General features: G+C 36.6%; 1 pseudogene; it reads right to left on the bottom strand.

Moving 5' to 3' along the window:
* Window positions 1–2,864: 2,864 nt before the first annotated feature.
* LOC106965712 (double homeobox protein A-like) lies at window positions 2,865–3,643 on the bottom strand (annotated as a pseudogene).
* Between the last annotated feature and the right edge of the window lie 3,465 nt (window positions 3,644–7,108).

Genomic DNA, 7,108 nt, shown 5'->3' on the forward strand with positions numbered 1-7,108 from the left:
TCTTCAACAAGGAAAGGGTTTATTTCAGAGGCAGCCAGATGAGGAGACAAGGAGGTAAGAGGGCAAGGCTCAAATCCACCTCCCAGAAAGGAGAGAGAACAAGTTTTTAATAATCAGATGGGCTGGGGTTACATACATATTGATGAAAAGGTGGGGTCTATTATGAGCAAAGATGGAGCATGGGTACTAAGCAAACATATACATGATATTCATCCATGTTCATTTTGTGGTAAAGACTTAGCACCAGAATGAAGCAAAACCCTGCACCTAATGTAAGGTGTTATCTTAGGGTAAGGGGAAGCAGCTATAGGTATGCTCCAGGAGCTGGCATAAACTGGATGGGGTCTGGGGTTCATTTTCTTTTTCTTTCTTTCTTCTTCTTCTTTTTTTTTTTCATTTTCTTGAGTAAGGAATGCAGGGCCTTCTTTTTTCATGGGCTGGGACCCTATCAGTTGACCTTGAGTTCAGGCTTCTGCAGAGACAGCTAGTGGATTTATTAGTGGGATCTGAAAAGGCTCAATAGCTGATTGGAAACAGTTCTCTAAAAAACATGAATAAAATTTTCTCCTAGTTTTAACTTCATTAACCCTTGGGGCATGGTTTCAGTTTTGCGGTTATTGAAACATAGTTTTACATTGTACTTTCTAACCTACTAATGCCATCAAATAAATGGGTGCCACTATTTGAGGAGCACATTTATAAAATTGAAAAGATGGATACCAATGTAATGTTGAATGAAATCGGTCACAAAATACTTTCTAGATCTGCAATGTTCAATAAGGTAACCACTAGCCACATGTGACTATATACATTTAAATTGAAATAAATTAAATTAAAAATGCAATTCCTCTGTCATACTAGCCACATTTCTACTACTTAGTAGTCAGCTGTAGCTTGTGGCTGTTATATTGGACAACACCAATATAGAATATTTCCATCAGCACCGAAATTTCTTTTGGAGAGTACTGACCTAGAATATGAACTTATTTTAAATTAATGTATAGGGGCACCTGGGTGGCTCAGTCAGTTGGGTGTCCGACTTAAGCTCAGGTCATGATCTCACAGTTTGTGGGTTCGAGCCCCATGTCGGGCTCTGTGCTGTCACTGCAGAACCTGGAGCCTGCTTCGGATTCTGTGTCTCATTCTCTCTCTGCCCCTCTTCCAATTATGCTCTGTCTCTCTCTGTCTTTCCAGAATAAAGAAATGTAAAAAAAAATTTTTAATTAAAGTATATATATCAGATATCTTCTGTGTATGTATGTGTATCCATAAATTAAAGGGTTCCATCTATTATATAAGATTTTTACTTTTAATTTTTATGAAATTTAGCTATTAACTGGGTATGAAATTTTAGAATATTTGAAATTACCACACTCCTTATAGAAATCTGTATTTGGTCACAGTGTTTACTTTTTAAAATACCTGCCTCATAATGTCTGTTAAAAATCCTTTATCATATGGTCCAGCAATTCACTTCTGGATATATAACCCAAAGAATCGAAAACAGAGATTTTAAATATGTATTTGTAAACCCATGTTTATCGTATAATTTTTCACAAGAGCCCAAAGATGGAAGCAACCTAAGTGTCCATCCATGGATCAATGGTTAAACCAAATGTGGTATATGCATATAATGGAATATTATTCAGCCATAAAAAAGAATGAAATCTTGCCATTTGTAATGACATGATGGATGTAGAAAATATAGTGCTAAGTAAAATAAATCAAGGGATGCCTGGCTGGCTCAGTCAGTAGAGCATGCAGCTCTTGATCTCGGAGTCGTGAGTTCAAGCCCCACGGTGGGGGTAGAGACTACTAAAAAAAATAAGTTAAAAAAATCACATGTTAAAATAAATCAGTCAGAGAAAGACAAATACCATATAATTTCACCTGTATGTGGAATTTAAGAAACAAAACACGTGAACAAAGGAATAAAGAGACAAACCAAAAACCAGACTCTTAACTATAGGGAACAAACTGATGGTTACCAGAGGGGAGGCTGTTGGGGGTTGGGTGAAATAGGTGATGGGGATTAACAGCACACTTATCATGATAAGCACTGAATAATATACAGAATTGTTGAATCACTGTATCGTACACCTGAAACTAACATAACACTGTTATGTTTATTAACTATATTAATATATTAAATATAAATAAATAAATATATTAACTTTATTAACTATACTGGAATGACAATAAAAAAAATAATACATCATAGGCCATTAGCAACTGATTCAACCTTTAGCCCCTCCCTCCTTCCTGAAGGTCCAGGAGGAAGGACTGAAAGTGCCAATCGTCTAATTTCTCTCATCATAGGAAACTCCAAAGTTTAGAAGCTCTGTGCTTGAAAACTGGGATGAAGACCAAGTCAATGTTTCTTATTAAAAAGCACAGTTGGGGTGCCTGACTGGCTCAGTGAAGCATGTAACTCTTGGTCTTGGGGTTGTGAGTTCAAGGCCCACATAGGGTATAGAGATTACTTAAAAATAAAATCTTTTATTTTTTAAATGACAATTACTATGATGACTGAAAAATGATATTGTTTAATTTCATTGTCCTTGAGATCTGCTGAACTCTCGGTCCAGGATCAGTCCATCGGGCTGTCTGGCACCATGTTCCTGTCTCTGCCTTCTGAAGTCCTGTTTAGTGTCTCCAGTAGGCTCATCTCTGGAAAATCTGAAGATGTGTTCAGAAAAACACGTTTCCAAGATGAGCAAGAGAGATTTAGAGTCCAGGCCGAAGATATAAAATACATTGCATGTCACTGTCTGTCCGTCTTGCTCTGGCTCTGGAGAAATAAGATAACCAATAATAATATTGGTGCCATTTTCTGTAGCTTCTATGCTTTGAACTCTCTCATCTCAGAGATCCTGTTCCTGGTCTTGTCTCTGTTCTAAGTCTTCATCATCAGGTTCTCTTTTTCTCTGGACATGGAATCTGGATCTCTGATTTTGAAAACAAATTTGGACTCTTGATTCAGGAATGCCAATTTCCTTAGCAGTTGCTCTCTGGAATCAATGCCAGGATATGGGTTGTTCATAAATGCCTCAATGAGGTTGTGTAATTGTGTGGAAGTATAGCTGGTACTGTTGCAGAGTATATGGCCAGAGTTGGAGTCGCAAAAGATGAGTCTGCAAACAAAATGCAGTTAAGTGAAGGTCCTCATACTCGAGTCAGAATGAAGCCCCAACTCCAGAATGAAGCTTCTTTTTATTAGGACAGTTGCTAAAGTCTACATGCATAAAGCCAGCTAAGCAAGTATGTTAATCAATGTAATGGTTTAACTTTTCAAGGTTGAATTTCGAGTTAATTGGTTTCTATAGCAGGTACAGCACCATCTGTCTTCTCTACTTTGAATGTCCTTTTCAGGATGATTTTGGTCTTGGCTTAATTCTAACTCCTTATCGGGTTCTGATTTTTTCTGGCCCTGATACCTAGCTCTTCAATTCCGAAACCAAATCTGGATTTTAGACTCTTCAGTGTTGACTTCTAAAGCAAGTTTTTGTTTGATAGCATAACCTGGGTAAAGATTTTGGTCAAATGCTTTGATGAGGATTTTCAATTGATCTTCTGTGAATTTGGTGTGGCTGTGTCTATGATTCATTGCTATGGTCTTGTTTGGAGAGTTATCTTGAGCCATGTTGGAAGAGAGTTCTGGTTCTTTTAAATAATTTTCTCTTTGGTCATGGACTTATTGTCATACACATTAGATGGGGGCAAAGTATATCTCTCTAAAGAGAAAGTAGAAGAAAAAAGAAAGACAAAGAGACAGAAAGAGAGGAAGGAAGGAAGGAAGGAAGAAGGGAGGGAGGGAAGAAGGGTATGGGAGGCTTAAGTCATGAACATTTAGGGGTTTTAGTGATAAAGAGCTTTTGATTTGTGTCCAATGACAAAACAAAATTCTCCATTAGATCTGCTTCTGAAATCAGGAAGTTAAATGGTGGCCAAAAGTCATGTAAGTGGAGAATAAGCTTTGAGCAAGGGGAGAAAATAAACAAACAAATAATTTTCTCTGTTTACAATCAAGGAAATTTTTTATCCATTGTTCATAATCTTTCTCTTCTATTATTACTTTAACAAGATAATGCAGTCTGAAAAAGAAACTAAATGAAACCATATTATATTTTATTATTATTTTTATTTTTATTTTGAGAAAAATTATGTTTTCTAGTTCCAAAAATTTTGAGTAAAAAAGCACTGAAGTAGAGTGAAAAGTAGAACTTGTTCAGAGCAAATTAAAGAACAGCAGTTACCTATAAAGCTGTTAAATGGCACTGTTAATTATAGTAATTTTTCTATAATTTAATGTAATCTTGACCCCTGTCACATGTTAATACAGCGTGAAGAATAGTGGGTTAAAAAACATGCTTATTAATGAATTGGAGATATAACGTGACATTGTTTTTTCTTTTGAAATATCTCAATATTAGAATTAGCAGAGCCTAGACAATTTCAATATATAATTATGTCTGTATCTTGCTAGTTAGTGCTGTGATTAAGAGACATTTAATTTTTATTATGTCATAGATGGCAGGTTGATTTTTGAGTCAGGTATAACAAGGATAACTCCGGACATGAACTCTGTAACATGAATTGTAATTTGTCAGCTAGGAGGCTTCTGCTGGAGACTTCTAGCAGAAAGACAAACTAGAGTTAAAGTGGAGGCAAGTCCTTAGATGATTGTCTCTACTATTTCAGTGACTGTTCTGGTGAAAATAATTGCAACAGAAATAAGGTAAATGCAATTTTTTTTTAGTCTTGTTGTGCTGACCGATCAGTGTCATGACATATTCACTCTATCAATGTGTTTCCCATTTTGCACCTCCTCACCAAATACGCACACATATACCTTCATAAAAATTACTAACAATGTGTACTGCTAGTTTCTTCATTTCCAATTCCATTCATGAAAGCCACAAGATAAGATTTTGGATAGGAAGAGAGTAATTTCATTATTTATACAAATAAAGATAGCTTCCTCCGTTGGGAAGAACTTTGGGGGGTAGTTCCCCCTTTCTGTTGGTTGTGATTTTTCTCAGCTATAATACTACTCTTCATCACCTCTTCCAATCACCAATATATAATAAAAGTGAAATATTAAATTAGCGTGAAAATGATGAATGTTCCAGAATTATTCTTTGGAAAAGGGTAGTCACTTTAGATCTACTAAATCAACCTGCAAGACCATGATAAAAGGTTATCAAGAGCATAGGATGATAACTTCTGATTTTTTGTTGGTCTGACAATACTGGGCAAGTTAATGAATAGTATTAGAAGCACAGAGCTCAGGGTGACTTTGAGAGAGTGCTAGACTGTATAAACAATGCATATAAGCCACTCCAAACAAATGGAAATGTGTGCTGTATAAGAACATTATTTGTTTAATGGATTGGGTGTAACAAGAACATTCTTCTTTATGTCTTCATGTCATAGGAGCCTCACTGCTGCCTATGTTGTGTGTGGGTGGGGTAGGGGTAGGGGTAGGCAGCAGTCCCAAAGTATTTACTCACTTTTGTGAGTCTGTGATTTCTCTAGCATTTCCAAAGAAATGGGTTTTTCACCTGAAGGTGACTGGTACCATGTCCTAGTCCACTGAAAAGAGCCATCAGCCTCCCAGCTCATTTTGCCAAAGCTCACAAGGAGATTCAGTGGCATGCTTGTCCATCAGTCACTGCCAGACCAAACACTCTAAGATGTAATGAGGATGCAGGATGTTTACATGAAACCTTGACAAATTTCAAGAGTCTCCCAGTATCACAATATAGGAGAACTAAAAATTTACACACAAATGTAAACTTTTCCTCGAGATGCATAAAGGAAAACACAGACTTTTGAGGACAGGTGTCCTGTGTGTATACTTGCTTAGAACATGACTTGCCTTTTTCTCTTCCAGTTCCTCCAAATCCATTGCAGTCTCTCTCAAGAGAGTCAGTCTGAGGACCACCCAGCCCGCCTTAAGAAACATCTTAATCTCCTCATAGGAAATTTGTTTTCCCCCTGATTCTTTTGTGAGTTTTGAAAATTCCAGTAGTCCGTCAGGATATAGTGAGCATCTTTTCATGTTCTCCTTAGGTACTGTAGCCTAGTGCAGAGAAAGAACATGGGTGCACCAATCCCTGTTGAGACCCATGCCAGTAAATGTGAGTTACTTGTAAAAATACACCTGTTCTTTCTGTCAGTAGCACACATGTCCCTTGGAGCAAAACATTAGAATCCTCTAAGAAGTGAATAATTATCTCCTCTTACTTTTCATGGGCTGTAAAACTCCTCCCCATTATGAGAGAGAGAGAGAGAGAGAGAGAGAGAGAGAGAGAGAGAGAGAGAGAGAGAGAGAGATTTGGCTCTGTTTTGCCCTTCCTTGGACATGCTGCATTATTAGTAGCCAGTGTTTGTCACCATACCCAGGAACAAAGTAACTGGCTCTGACTCGATTATTCTGATTTTTAAAATCTACTTTTAAAAGCAGAATGCTAGACTTAAAAAAAATCATTTCTACCATTGGCAGATAAGTAGTGTTAAGAGTCCAGACTCTGAGTGAAACTAGCTGAATTTGAAGCCATTTACTCTATTGCTTTGAACAATCTACCTAGTCTCTACAGGCTCAGTTTTTTCTACTGTTAAAAATATTACCTAACCCATATATAAAGTTTGAAAGATTTAATGAATATATATTTATGTATACATATAAATATATATGTACAGAAATGAATGTGTGTATATATGTATACATATGTAGACACACGCATATAGAAAAAAAGAAGAAAGAGAGGAGAGAGAGAATAGTGCCTGCATATAGTAATGCTATTATCAAAGGCCTGGATGATGGAGTGGCTGTACAATATAGTCCAAAATTTGCATGACCCTGCAAAATATAACCTTCTTCAATAAATCATTATGAGGTTTAATTACATTTAGTTCTTCAAATCTTGGAAGCAATGTGAACAAGTAAATCAAAAAAAATTTTCTGGTTCATCTGTTCCCATCAAACTTTGCCCACTATTCTGATGAACATAAACTCTTCTGCCAGAATACTGCTGACCAGTGAATCACTTAAACAATAATATACTGTCAGTTCAGCACAGCTAGGATTTTTTTTTCACTACAA

This window comes from Acinonyx jubatus, chromosome B4 (assembly GCF_027475565.1).
Source record: "Acinonyx jubatus isolate Ajub_Pintada_27869175 chromosome B4, VMU_Ajub_asm_v1.0, whole genome shotgun sequence".
In the NCBI taxonomy this organism is placed as follows: domain Eukaryota; kingdom Metazoa; phylum Chordata; class Mammalia; order Carnivora; family Felidae; genus Acinonyx; species Acinonyx jubatus.